The sequence below is a fragment of the Macaca mulatta genome, chromosome 8 (assembly GCF_049350105.2).
Source record: "Macaca mulatta isolate MMU2019108-1 chromosome 8, T2T-MMU8v2.0, whole genome shotgun sequence".
In the NCBI taxonomy this organism is placed as follows: Eukaryota; Metazoa; Chordata; class Mammalia; order Primates; family Cercopithecidae; genus Macaca; species Macaca mulatta.
The window spans coordinates 69945646-69960757 of record NC_133413.1 but is presented as its reverse complement, the minus strand read 5'-3'; the positions used below and the strand labels follow the sequence as shown (position 1 = coordinate 69960757).

General features: G+C 36.1%; 1 long non-coding RNA gene across 3 annotated transcripts in view; it reads right to left on the bottom strand.

Moving 5' to 3' along the window:
* The window catches only part of LOC144330794 (uncharacterized), a 183237-nt gene that overhangs the window by 62668 nt on the left and 105457 nt on the right, over nucleotides 1-15112 (bottom strand). For all 3 annotated transcript variants that reach the window (XR_013397276.1, XR_013397275.1, XR_013397277.1), the window contains exon 2: nucleotides 14623-14801. This is a non-coding gene — a long non-coding RNA (uncharacterized LOC144330794). The remainder of the gene's footprint in view (nucleotides 1-14622; nucleotides 14802-15112) is intronic.

Here is a 15112-nt window from a genome sequence, read left to right as displayed (position 1 = left end):
ACATTTTCTTTATCCAGTCTACCACTGATGGGCATTGAGGTTGATTCCATGTCTTTACTATTGTGAATAGTGCTGCAATGAGCACGTGCATGCATGTGTCTCTATGGTAGAATGATTTATATTCCTTTGGGTATATACCCAGTAATGGGATTGCTGAGTTGAATGGTATTTTTAGGTCTTTGAGGAATTGACATAGTGCTTTGCACAGTAGTTGAACTAATTTACACTCAACCAACAGTGTTTAAATGATGAATCAATAATTTAAAGGCCAAAATCAAACAAGAGAACAATGAATTCCTGTAAGAAACACCTACAGGAAGTAAGGAATACTCAACAGGAAAAAACAAAAACCATGCTTTTGGGAGACTTACTGTAGCCCTGGATGAGTCACTGTATGCCAATCACAAACCTACAAAGTATCATCTTGATTCTGGTCAGAATTTGGAGAAAGAAGTGGCTCAATAGCATGTTATTTAATTTATCAAAAAAAAAATTACCTGGTATTTATGAGATTGTCTATATTTTTAAATTTTTGTGTGCATATATTTATTACTTATCTTATAAATCTACCTACTATGGTATCCAAAACTAAAGAATTTTGCCTACCAAAAGAAAATTCCTAAGCCACAATCATAGATAATAATAACCATACTCTGTGGGATATTAATTCATAATCTAACTCAAGGTTAATTTCAACTGTCTAATTACTATGCTATCTGTGGTTTGAGTGCTAGAATTTTTCACATTTAAGTAACCCATAGATTACAATTTGTCAGAGGTTATTATATGTGACAAATACTGTGAAGTTAAAGTTCTAAATTTGAACATGTAACGTATGGCCTTATTTCCTGAAAGTTTATATGGAGACCACAGAAAGCACTGCCAGGAAGAGTTGATTGGTGAACCATAGAATTCCTATGCCAAACATATATGAACAAGTAGAAACTCTATGTCTAAAGATAACTGGTCTTCCTTGAGATTTATTATTGCACCCTGCACTGAACCTGGCAGCACAGGTGAGCTTTGTGACTGTACACTTTGAGATCATAGCTTACCCTTAGTTGAAATCTTGACTCACAAAATAATTGTGCTTGGAATCTTTGTTGCAGCCTAATGAGTTACATATGGAATGCATGCAGTATCTTTTTACCCTCCAATTATCCAAGCAAAAATGAAACCGCAGTTACATAAAAAATCATTCTTTTATTAAAACCCAAATGTTTTCAATTTGAGGTGGAAGCTCCATCTAGGACAGACAATGCTAGAATCAAGTTTCTCTTGATGGTATTTCCTTCTCTTTTCCCTGCCTCCTTCCCATACCCCATGGCGGAAGATTCTATAATATTTTATGCCCTTCTCTCACCTCAGTTTTGATAAGATAAAAAGCATACTTTTAAAATATTCATTAGTGAAAATATTCATTAATAAAAATTGTTTTTCCTTAATTAACAGGTATATCCCTTGACAAGAAAAGAAATTATACTGGGCAAAAGTATCAGTTAATATTTAGTATCTCAAGATTTTTAGAAAGTTATACATTTTTAAACAATTAGCTATTTTAAAACTTTTTAAAGTTTTTCAACAACCTTTCAATTTCTACCATAGCTTTTCCTTTTTAAAAAGTCTTGTGCTTTTTATTCTCTAAAATCCCTATTCATGTTTAGAAATGAGAGTAGTATATTTGAAATAAGTTAATTTCTCAGTTTCCTAAGAAGTAGAGTACATATCCATTGAAACAGTCATTTTCTCAACAATTTTAACTAATCGTGGTCTACCAACTATAAACTTGATTTTATGTCTCTTTACCATTAGCACCTGCTTTGAACATTATTCTTACATAGATTGGTACAGAATTACAGAAAGTCAGAATCCTAGAATTTTAATACTGTATCTTACCAAATTCATTTTGTTTCTACTTAAGCAGCAGCGTTTTCCATGATGAAAATAACACAATCAAACTATAGGTTGCCTATATTTCTGAAGATATTAGGTTGTCAAAATAAAGCAGTAAAAATTATGCTGAGTTTCCTCCCACAGAAATTTCCACACTCTTTATACCAGGCAACAGTTAGTAAATTCTTTATATTTTAATTGGATTGATATGCCCAGCTATATAAATGAGTATGCTTTTGAAATAACAGCCAACCATGGGTTCCTAAACCAAAGTTCCAGAGCCAGTAGAATCAATATAGAAGGCCTGTTATTTTATGACCATGTAACTTACCACGTAGGATCTCCTTCACAGAAGAAACTCAATTTCAGGCTTATTCTCCTTTTAGGACACTAATATTGTCAACTTTCATCAAACTATATTAATACAAAATTACTTTTCAATTGGAACTAAAATCTAATAATTCTGGAATATTTCTTTTCTCTTTTTTTTCCTCCTCTAAATTTTCTAAATTGTCTTCAGCAATTATATATATATCTTTTGATACATGTGCTGAAAGTTTCATTTTCTATTTTAAAGAAGCCAACAAGAGCCCTACAACTGCCTAAAGGTAAATTTAGGAGGAAAGTTTGTCTCCCTCTGACATCATACACCAAACATAGTCTATCAAACTAATCCCTTTCGATGGTATGCAATTAGCCTGATTCAAGGATTATACTTTTAATTCTTAATTCTCAGACATTTGAGTTTAAAGTCAAGTTAAAAATTGCTGCCATTTTGTTTATTTTTTCACCAACATTTAAATGCCACTTTTACTCAAAGTGGAACCAAAGGATTTGTAAAATAAAGGGCTGCTGGGCCATCATAATACCAGGGTTATCATGACCAGGACAGGACATGGAATATGCCTTGGAAGCCAGCACTGTTCAAAGCAAGCCCCACATGGGCACAGCCTTGCAACCAAAATTAATCTGATAAATGGAGATGAGGAGGAAAGTTAAGAGCCATTGCAAGGGAATACTTCACTTCCCAAGAGAGAAATCAGACACACAACCAAGTCCAGACCTCTTAAAGGAGGCACTTCAAAAGTGAACAGTTCTCTGCTTCCTTCAGATTTGCCCAGTCCTGCCATTCACACCAGCTAGGTCTGACATTAATCACACTGTCCTCCCTCCCCCTCGCACACAGCAATTAAAATTAAATTTGCAATAGAATATTTACTGACCTAAAAATATGTTCATGATATATGATTAGGAAGATTCCAAAGCATGTATACTATAATTTAAATCTGTAGAAAAATTATGTTAACACAAACATACATAAACACATGGAAAAAATGTAGGACTACATATACTCATATAAATATATATGTATTTTATATTTATATACACAGATCTTTATATTTGCATATTTATGCTAGGTGATTAATTCATGTGGTGGGGTTAGTGTCAATTTATACTGTCTTATTTTTGCTTTTCTATTTTTAATCCCAATAAACATTTGTCATGTGCAAAAGTTTTCTAATAGTCAATTGTGAATTGACTCTCCTTTATCTAGAGGAAAAAGTCCCAAGCTTCTTAGCTCTCACAGAGATTCTCCAGGACCCATTGCTGACCATCTCACAGACTTCCCTTTCCCGTCATGCTCCTTACGCGGGAGCTTCTTTTTCCCAACACACCTGTTCTTTTCTGTTCAAAGGCTTTTGCATATTGTTATTTTTGCCTGGAGTGTGCTTTCTCTCCCTGTTATCTGGCAAGCTCTTATTCTCTATTCGAGCCCCAGAATTTTCCAGGCCTATCCCCTCTTTTGTTCCCTTCTTGACTTATACAACCTTCCACCAACATGTTAACCTACAGTGACATTGTGAGTGGTCGGAATCAGGGGCTACCTATTAGCCACCTTGGCTTCACAAGCCTCTGGTGAGAGACACTGAGGTATCAGATGAATGAATGAGTGCTTGAGTAAGCCTCATAGGGTTAAGCGGAAAGTTAGATGTGATGATGCTTGGAAGGTGGAAAGCAGAGAGCCCAGAATACAGCAAGTGTTTGTGTGGTGAGTAGCCTCTGTTGTCATCATGACTGTATGAAGCACTGCTGTCTGTTTTGCTTTGAGTGTTGGGTCTCTGCATTGTTCACTCACCACATTCAGGGCAAATGTGTGATTAAGTTCCATGAAATCAAAAATTCTGCTATGGTCTCTGCATACTGGGTGTTATTTTTCTGTAGGAACAAGATATCCAGAGCAAGGTAGCTAGAGGACAGAGGAGATCTGAAAGCTGATGATTTTTTAAAATGCAAAAGATTGAGGGCCTGAGGCTTTCATCATTAGGTTACCACAAGTCAGAACAAGAAGCAGTTGCTCAAAAAAATGAAAAAAGCACTCTACCCACCACTCCTGCACCCTTCCTTCAGGAAGAGCACTGCTCTTCTCTAATAACATTTACCATTCACTTTTGCTTTTAAAGCTACTGTCCATGATCCACCTCATCCCCACGCCATCTCAGCGTGAGGCTGGGATGTCTAGAGTACCTCAAAATAAATAATAACCATAGTTAAACATTGAAAGAAAACTTCACAGTAAAAGTAGAATGTAAACATATTAGAACTAAACCTGTATAATGAGCTTTCACCTGGGTTGGATGGAAAGTTGGCTAATGTGAAATTTCAGAAGCTTCTCCCTTTGACTAAGAAAGCCACGGGTTCCAGGATGGTGTTCCTCACTTAAGACCCAGAGATATGTTACCAATGGGCATAATTTTAAAACAAGTATCAGCGATTACATGAATACTAATACAAAATACTTTCCCATGATTATTTCTGTGTTTTGTGAGTAGGAACTTAATTTTTTTAATTTGCCTTTAGCCTTCTTATTTGCCACTGACTTTGGTAGCAGCTTACCTGGGGTCAGTCCAATTCTTTCAAGTCACTTATTTCAATATTTTTAAGTATAGGGATATTTTACATTTTCAAAAACCCAGCTTTTCTGTGTCAATTTTCTTAAATGTTCCACTATAATTTCTCCACTTTAATTAAGTTAATTTTCATGTCCTTCATTATCCTTTTTTTCTTTTTCCTGGAATGGTGAGTATTCTGTAATATGCACCACAAAAAGAATTCTCTTATCTGGCATGTCATTTCGCAATGGATAAGGTCTAAAAAGCAAAAAGACTATAGGCTGTCTTATTATATCAATTATATCAATTATTTTTAACTAATCGGTTTTATAAAAAAAAAATCTCAATTAATCTGGAAAGATTGCCATCATATTCCTCACATGCTGTATCTCAGACAGTTGGTACTTGTGGGTGTGGGCGATTGTTTTATGCAATTACTCACGTTGTGTTGTGAGCGTGCCCCGTCACATCACTCTAATTAAGAGTCTGACAACATATCCCTTTGGTTGTTGAAATGCTTATTGAACAATGTCAAGTGGTTGCTTTTTCAGACTAAATTCTAACATGAATAAAAATGCTCAAATCACACATCTGTTTAAAGTGAGATTCCAGTTCCAAAAACGGCTCTCAAGTTTCTATTTAAAAGCAAGAAAATAAAAGGCATGTACACACAGAAAGGTGTCCTCATTTGGACGGTTACATAAGTAGGTATGTATGTAGGCATCACTTGAGGAGCACTAGATGGGGGTCCTCTCTTTGGAAATATCTGTACTTGGAATTTCACGATTAAACATTAAATCATTTATATTCCATGTTTCTATAAGCACAGAATGCTTTAGGGTCTTAAACGTCTCATATTAAATCTTAAATATATTGGAAAGGGTAGTTCCTAACTGTTTCAACTACAGCATATGGAAATTAACTGACAGATGGCAGAAGGACGGCCTGTAGAAATGAGTTCCACATAGGTACCTGGTTGAGGGGATCGTGAGGAAGAGAGTAAGAATCCTGAAAAAGTAGCTAAGAGAACACCAAAGCCAGCAGTGCCTGTCACTGAGAATGACTTCATCTGGATAGATGGCAACAGCATTTTTAAGCCAGCTTGTTCTGCTGTAGGTAGTGGAAATTTGCATTTAGAGATCTTGACCTAATCACTGAACACATAAAGGGCTTTGGTTTCAGAATTTTTACATATGCCAAAAAAATAATCACGATGCAAATATATCTTCATGCAAATACATTCAAATGTATCAACACCAAACAACTTACCAGTAAGCATTTTTTGTTAAAGGGAGAACTTACAGAAAATACAACTGCAGAGAACAACTTGGAGACATGCTGGACTAGAAATTAAGTATGTTTAATTGAACGATTAAGTACATGGATGGCAGCTGGTGGGAGCCAGGTTCTCACTGTTGAAGTGGGAGTTAACAGATAAGCAAGGTAGGAGGCTACAATTATCCAAGTGGCAATGGATTAAAGTTGAGGACATCAGCATGAACTCATACTTAGGTTAATATAGATACAGATGGTTACACATGGATATATGTATAGATACCTGTATATACACAGGTTAATATGCACACACATTATTTCCTTGCCCTGTAAGCTGAGAGGGCTCAGAATCAATGATACTCCAGAAGGAAGGAGCATACCTAGAGTCCAGATCTTGCTTTCTAATATCATTCTCAAATAAAAGAACATAGAGGTATGTCAAAGCATCCTGGGAATCGGCTGAAAGAGTTCCCAATGGCCAAATCTGGAACAATTTAAGCAACAAAATAGAATAATATAGAATTATAATATGAGCTATGAAATAAATATTTGTACATGCATATTAACATAATCACAGTAATTAAATAAGTAAGTAAATAGGGGAGAAGAGACAGATTTCCAAACAATGTATGTGAATACTCTGACCTCAAGGAGATGGAGCATAACTCCCCACTCCTTAAATGTGGGCTCAATACATCAACTTCCTTCCAAAAAGTAAAGCTTGGAAAGGGAAAAAAATAGAATAACTTTCAAGCAGAGAAATCTGACAAACACTATCTGAGCCAGGAGATCAAAGTCAACAGCAACAGTGATCGGTCATGTTGACAATATGTACCCATGATATGATGTGATAAATTGAAATAAGCCAGACACAGAAAGAAGAATACTGCCTGACTCACCTATCTGCGGACTCGAAGAAAAAAGCTGAATTCAAAGAAATAGAGACTAGAATGGTAGATACCAGGGATGGGGATGAGGAGAAAATGGGGAGAAGTAGGTCAAAGTTTACAAACTTGCTATTAGTGATCTCATGTGCTGTGTGAGGACTATGGGTAATAATACTGTATTGGATACTAAAATGTGTGAAGTGTAGATTTTAGGTGCTCTTACCACACTACACACACACACATACACACGCACAACTATAAAGGTGGTGGCAATATTAATTTGCCTGACCACAGTAATCATATCACTCTGTGTATGTGTATGCACATGTGTATGTGTGTGTGTGTATATATATACATATATACATATATCAGAACCTCATATTGAATACTTTCAATACATACAATAAAAAAAGACTTAAAAATGGCATTTTATCTCTCTGATCTTCCTTCTGAAAACCCACAAACTCAAACTAATCATAGGAATAAGACCAGACAAATACCAGTTAAAGCACATTCTACAGAATACCTGACCAATAACTCCTCAAAACTGTCAGCTCATCAAAAATTGAGAAAAGGTTGATCACTTGTCATAGCCAACAAGGACCTAAGGAGACTCAACAACTAATGTGATTGTGGTAACCTGGAGGGGATGTTGGAAGAGAAAAAGAACCTTAGGTAAAAACTAAGGAAATTTGAATAAAGTATAAACATAATAATGTATCAATATTGTCCATTAGTTGTTAACAAATGTACCATACTACTGCAAGCTGTTATTATTCATTGAGGAAACTAGGTGAAGGGTATATGGCAGCTCTCTACCCTCTTTTCAATTTTATGAAGATCAAAATCTGTTCCAAAGTAATGTTTATCAAAAAATGTAATATGTTTACTTTAGGTTGAGTGCTTGACACCAATTTAATCATAAACACACGTGTGTTGACATCACAACTGTGCTCTATAATACCCATATTATAGATGACACAGAATAGTTCAATGTTCAGATATTCACTGAGATAGAAGCACAACATATTTAAAATTTTCACTCAAGAGTCTCAGATCACCACAAAATCCTTCTATGATCCCCTGATAACCAACCCTAGTTTCCAGAATTTGCTTCAAGGACCTCTGTGCACTCAGCCCTTAGGCACACACCAGTGAAGAGAAGGCCAATCACTTTAGAGGCTTCTGTTCTATCTCCACTGAGAGCAATTGGCTTTCATCTCCCAAATAACAACTTGTGATTGTGATTGACCTGTAGATAGGTTATACATATATATATATCTTTCTAAAATATATATTATTTTAGAATATATATTATTTCTAAAAAGAAAGCAAGATCTGGACTCTAGGTATGCTCCTTCCTTCTGGGGTATCATTGATTCTGAGCCCTCTCAACTTACAGGGCGAGGAAATAATGTGTGTGTATATTAACCTGTGTATATACAGGTATCTATAAATATATCCCTGTGCAACCATCTGTATCTATATTTATTTATATCTATATAACCAAGTATATGAAGAACTATAGTGATTGCCTGCTGTCTACTGATTAGTAATTGATGGTTTTAATACCTAAGACTCAGGTTTGGTGCTGCAGTGTCTAACATGCGTGGCTCACTTCAATATAGTGAAAAAGCACATGGTCTGTGCAAGTGACAGACCTGAATTCAAATCTTCAAACCTTCATCTGGCAGCTTAATAGTGCAAATTACTTAAACTTTCCAGACCATGTTTTTCCACCTGTAAAGGGTAGCATGATAATATTTCAGGCAGGCTTATCTGATTTGCCTGACATGTTATCATGCTACCCTTTACAGGTGGGAAATCAGACCATATATAGAAACACACAAAGCACACATACATATACATAAAGATAAACAGGTAGGTAGGTTGGTAGATACGGTGTGACTAGGACATTGGAAATACTCAAGCAAAAGGTTGCTAACATGATTACTATTCATGAGATTCTCTGGAGGCTCTGTCCACTGGCATACTTCAACTCTAATTCCTCCCAGTTCCCATCACAAAATACAAGCCTTGTAGGTGTACCGAAAGCTGGGTTTTGAGAAGTATTATGTAATTCCTCCACGCCTTTTGCTGGGTAGCAGATTTTAAAACTCCCCAGGCAATTCAATGAGCCATTGTACTTGATCAAAGGTCTTTGCAATTTCCCACCAGTGTGGAGCTACTCTAGTTCTGGGACATGGGACCATCAGGCAACACTAAGCACTTCAATTCCTCGATAGAGGGGTTATACTGACAATAAAATGATACCTTCCTGGAAGGAATGCCAGTATTTTTTTACCTTTGCAACTCAAAAGGCAAACAAATGGTGAGTGTCATCTTGGAGGGTATTGAAGTAAAACAAATCCTGGTGCATTTGTGCCTGTGAAATTTCACATAGTTCTAGTGGCCACAATTCAAGAACAGTAAAATGGAGCTGGAAAATGTGTGAAAAATAGGAATTCAAATGTTCAAGTAAAAACCAGAGATTTTAGGCCAGACACATTAGATTACAGAAGTCAAAATAGTTTCATTTTTTAAGCATTCATCTCTGAGATATTCTCGGAGGCTAGATTCCAGGGACTGTTGCTACAGTGAAATACCATTAGAGGTTCAAATAATAGAGCATAAATACATTCATTAATAACAGATACATTATGCTCTTTGTCCAGTTATTTTCGGGTACACAAAAAAAAGTTTCTATGGATTTTTTTTTTGTTGCTATGATTCTTAACCTAATTTAACTACATGGTCACATTGAAGCCACTTAATTACTATGTTTCCACTCAACACATCTCTATTCCCTAACCTCCTGAGTGGTATATTAATAGACTCTTATAAACAGAATTTCTACTGACTTCCATTACTGTTGAATATTTATTTTCATTGTAACTAAATACTATAAAATATTAAAAAGAACACTGTGAAAGAAATACAGACACTTCTCTCTCTCTTTTTTTTTTTTTCAGGCATAAATATACATAATGAGTTGCACAAAAATAGCTTCATCTCCAGAGCGTTAACATCACTACCTCACCCTTATGGTACATATAGAATACTTTGGGGACAGATTTTACTTTTCACTATTATTTCACTCCTATACTCTCTACAGAAGGCAAAGAAATGCCTGCTTTCAGAGCTGATGACACCAGCCTCACAATATCACTGAAGACAGAGTCTTTCAAGAGGCTTGTGAAATGCTATTACAAAATTCTGTTCTCAAAGATAGATTATTTTAAGGCATATTTCTCAAACACGGAGCATCTGAAGGCTCTAGCTTTGCTAATGCATATTCACGGCAAGAAGAAAAGGGGTAGATCCCATGCCCTTAGTGGAGAAGCTAAATGCTGAGAAACAGCTCTTTCCTCCTTGGATTTCATCTCCTTAGAGTATAGTAGTCCCTTGATGTGGCTGGATTTCAACAGGACATACAACCGTACTAGAAGTGAGTCACAGAACTAATGACTTAACAAATGTCTACCAACTGAGAGGAGTACATGGAAAGAGGCCAGTACTTTTCTATCTTAATATGTATTCACTCTTCAAACATTCCTTGAGTGCCTACTCGGCCACGCACCTTGCTTAGGCACTGGAAATACACCATAATTTTTATAAGACTGATTTCCCCCACATTAATTAGAACGAAATAATATTGAAACTGTGCTTTGTAATGTTTCATTTGTCATCACTGCAGCAGATTTCCTCCATCTTGTTATGAAGATCCACCCTTAACTGCAGTCAACAAACAAGCTCTCTGCTCAGCCAGAACCAGAGGGCCTCTCAGTTTGCCTTGAAAGACCTTCGTGGCAGAAAATCACAGCAAGGAGAGCTGGCAGTGAGTCTAGAGAGCACCTGGAAAATTCCCTCTTCCTACTGGGATGCACTTGTTAAGTGGGGTGCACCCCTACTTGCAGAGAAACTCACCCTACTTTGAATCCAGTCTCTGTGTGACCATAGGTTTCTCAGCTCCCTGATACAGAAAACAGCAGGTATTCACAACAGTCACTGCTCACAGTTCCCAGAAAGAGAATTAGGATTAGGATTATGTGAGAAAATTTACAGAGCACAGCACATGGTCACACCAGTTAGTGTTCTCAGGCAACATTATTGTATCATTCTGCTATCATTATTTTCAGATTTCTATAATAGTATCATTATGTCATTATTATAATTAGTGAGTAGCAGAAGAATGAAGAGTTCAAAAGAAGAGATTCTGGAGCCATATTGCCTGAATTATAATCCCATGTCTCCCAGCACCAGTAAATTACTTAACTGTCCTCTGCCTCAGTTTCCCCATCATGCATAGAGAGATAATATTAGTACTGCTACAGAGTTATATAAGGATTAATCTAGTTTAAACTGTCCAAAAAAAAAAAAAAACACTTGAAACAGGGCCTGGCATACAATGAACCCTATTTAGTGTTTGCATTATCAGTAAATAATAATGATGATTAGTTATAGATTTGGAAACTGAGCCTGCCTTAGGGGAAGGGACTTGGAAAAACTCACAGAGTTAACACTTAAAGCCAGAGCTCACAGACCTTTTTTTTCTCATTAAGTAATAGAAATACAAACATGGAAAACAAAATAAACAGCAATATGTATTTTATAGTACCTTTCCTTCTGGTGGTACTTTTCTGTCAAATTGTACTATTTCTCTTAAAAATAAGTTTTTAAAAACGAAGCTCAAAATGAGGAAAAATCAAGGCATCCGGGGACATATGATTTATTTAAAATGACAAAAAAGATGATCGATGAATTTCATGTGGCTCTGAACTCCTCTGTTTCTATTTCCACCCTGGTTCCTTACCACCACCAGTGTATTTAGCAGAATTTCACAATTCACTTAAAGGTTGGTTGAAACACTGGCTTATGGAGAACCTTTCCCCAAAATCCCATTCAGATTCAAATGCTTCATTTTTCATTTCCACATGCTTTGCTTACAGTAACACTTCACTGTGCATCTCCCTGCAGATATTTTGCATCCTCCTTTTCTCTGATCAGAACAAGCATCTGCCCTGTGACGACAAACTCTCCAAAAGTCCTGGGCTAATGGCGACGTGCTATTACATCCAGAGGATATACCCTAATTTCCTCGATCACTTCTCTGATGTTGAACATCTAGTTTTCCATTTTTTGTTTCACTATTATAAGCAATATAATGAAGGTCCAAACAGTATTATGAATTGTCCAAACAACGTTTGGAAATTGGAGACTTTAAAACATTAATGTGCGTGAGCTCGTTGTTGGTTTTGCAGTGAGTCATCATCCCTGTTTGTGTCTCACCTTTCCAGGCGGTCATTTGATGAACTTATTTTGCCAAAACAACACTCACACACAGACACAGCAAATTGTTGTATTTATGGCTTTTTTTTCCATGTTTGACTTTACAGTGGCAATGTGGAACTTAATAAAACAATTGTGATAGTGCTTTGAAATTTGCACTATCTTTTATTCTTCGGTATAAAGAATTAGACCAAAAATTATGATGTTCATCATCTGAGGTGACAAAATATTTTCACTCTTCTTTCATTTTTCTTTTCAGTTTGTTTCATTTTTAGCTATAGGGAAAGGACCATATGTCTCCCAATTTTTTTTTTTTTGCCTTCTTAAGCGAAATTTTTCTTGAGAAATAGGCCAATAAATGGGCAAAAAAAGTTTGCCTTGAAAATTATACCAATTTTGTTAAAACTCCAATTTCCAAGTTATTTCTCTTAAGGTTTACTCGGCAGTATTTTACTTCTCCCACTTAGTTGTAGCTCACAAAGTATATAATAAAAATGGAAATATCTGTTTATGACTCATTTATTTATAGTCTTGCTGCTTTTAGTGGAGCCTTTGAATCTAGGCCACACAATAGTTTTGCAGAGAAATCCCTTTGTATTTCTTGGAAAAAATGCTTTCTTAAAACCTGTTCAGATGTGTGTTCAGAAACTGAATACTAAGAAAATAAAAATAGAGTTTTTTTTTTTTCGAAAAATGTAATCTGTGCCAGAGGCCAAGCTGCAAACCATCCATAAAATTTTAGTCTGCTAATAAATAATCCAGTGACATTTAGATTAATCAATCTACCAGAAAGGGGAAGATAGCAACAATACTTAGGGGAAATGTTGTAAAGTGTTTTTAAAAGGAGACAAAGAAGCCAGCTACTAAGAAACATAAGGGAAAAAAGTATTAAAAAGTTTAAGAAAAGAGAGAAAGCAGAAAGTAAAGAAACCTAAAGGCAAAAGGGGGATTTCCCTTAATGGTTGTACCTAGAAAGTTGTCAGGTTTCTCTTATTAGAGGGAAAAAGGAAATACATTTTGAAAGGAAAACTTAACAGAAAAAAAAAATTGATGGAATAGTTTATTATCCGTAGATGCTAATAGAAGCTATTGAAGATTTATCTAAGCTGAGAAAAATATACAGTAAGCCAAGTTTATTCCATATGTGTGGGAAAATAAATCTAAACAAATCCAATTTAACTAACAAGATTCCACTATTAGTGGCCAGGTTCGGTGGCTTGTGCCTGTAATCTCAGCACTTTGGGAGGCCGAGGTGGGTGGATCATCTGAGGTCAGGAGTTTGAGACCAGCCTGGCCAACGTGGTGAAACCCTGTCTCTACTAAAACTACAAAAAATTAGCTGGGTATGGTTGTGTGCTCCTGTAATCCCAGCTAGTTGGGAGGCTGAGGCGGGAGAATCACTTGAACCCAGGAGGCGGAGGTTGCAATGAGCCAAGATTGTGCCACTGCACTCTAGCCTGGGCAACAGAGCAAGACTCTGTATCAGAAAAAAAAAAAAAAAAAAAAAGCTTGTCATTAGTAAAATGGATATCTAACTGTACCTGCGTCCTTTTTTTCTTTATATTATACTCCAGTTTGGATTTTCTCATTTTAAATACAATAAATGAATAATTTTAGCAAAAGTCATTTTGTTATTTGAATAAAATACTACTTTACAGAGAGTTAACAACAATTAAAAATACATGCTAAAGTTTTTGACTCAACTAATTATGCATACCTAAACAAGCCTCTTGGTTAAAACCCTGAATACGTAACCAGGCAGCACCATCCACATGATGTCAGTTTGCTACATTACCACCTTAGGAGAAAATATATACCAGATTGTTGGCCATGCACATCTGAACCAATGAAGAAATAACAAATATTTAAAATTCCATAAACTACCTGCTTCAGGGGGCCTTATTTGTGATCCATCTTCACAAGGAAAAAAATAATAATAATATCCAATACTATATATCAGCTGAAAGAGTCATACCAGTCACTAGAAAATATAACCAGCTGAAGATTTCCAATGAGGAGACTGAAGAAATCAAGTATGAACCATCAGATGGTAATTTGGTAACCACAGGAGTGGAGTCTCTAGTGTTCACATTCTCTTAGACATATGTCACATGACACCAACTTGGCATTGCACACACTGTTCTGCTTATTTATTTGATATGAAATGAGTTGATTTTACTGGACTATATCTCTTCATACATGCAGAATTCCCATTGAAGTAAAGAACCCTTCTGTTTACCATTGAAGTTTATCATCATTCTGTTTATCATAATGAAGTAAATGGGAGCTCTGTGCACACAAGGAATGAGGCAGCCAGCAAAATCAAGCCCTAAATACTAGAAATCTGGATAGAGGCCAAGGATGAACTGGCATGAAAATGGAATTACCATCTTGCCTTTACAGCTGGTCTCTTCAAATGGAATGGTAGAATATGGCAGGATGCACTGCAGAAATGGTACCTCTGCACCGCATTTAGTCTCTGGGCAGAGGACTGGAGCGCATGGTTGTCAATCTGCCACTGGATCCGTGGGACCACTTTCATCAACCCTTTATGAAATTAATTAATCTAAGAGAAAATGAAAGTGAAGCAAAGTTATCTTGGAAGTAAAAAAAGAAATTCATCTTGTAACGAAATGGTAAGTTCAATAATTTGAAAGGAAACGGTGTCTGAAGAAATGATCTTAGCCACATTACAGCATGAGGTTCCCTCTGACCCACCCACACCCACCACAAACACTCATTTTCTGAAGGGCAAGATTGTCTCAGGTCTTATCGGCACTAACTGCATTATGAAGGCACACAGCATACAATCAGATCTCTCCCCTTCATAATGTAGATGTTGTCTTTTTAAAGCAAGCTTGATTATATTCTGAATAG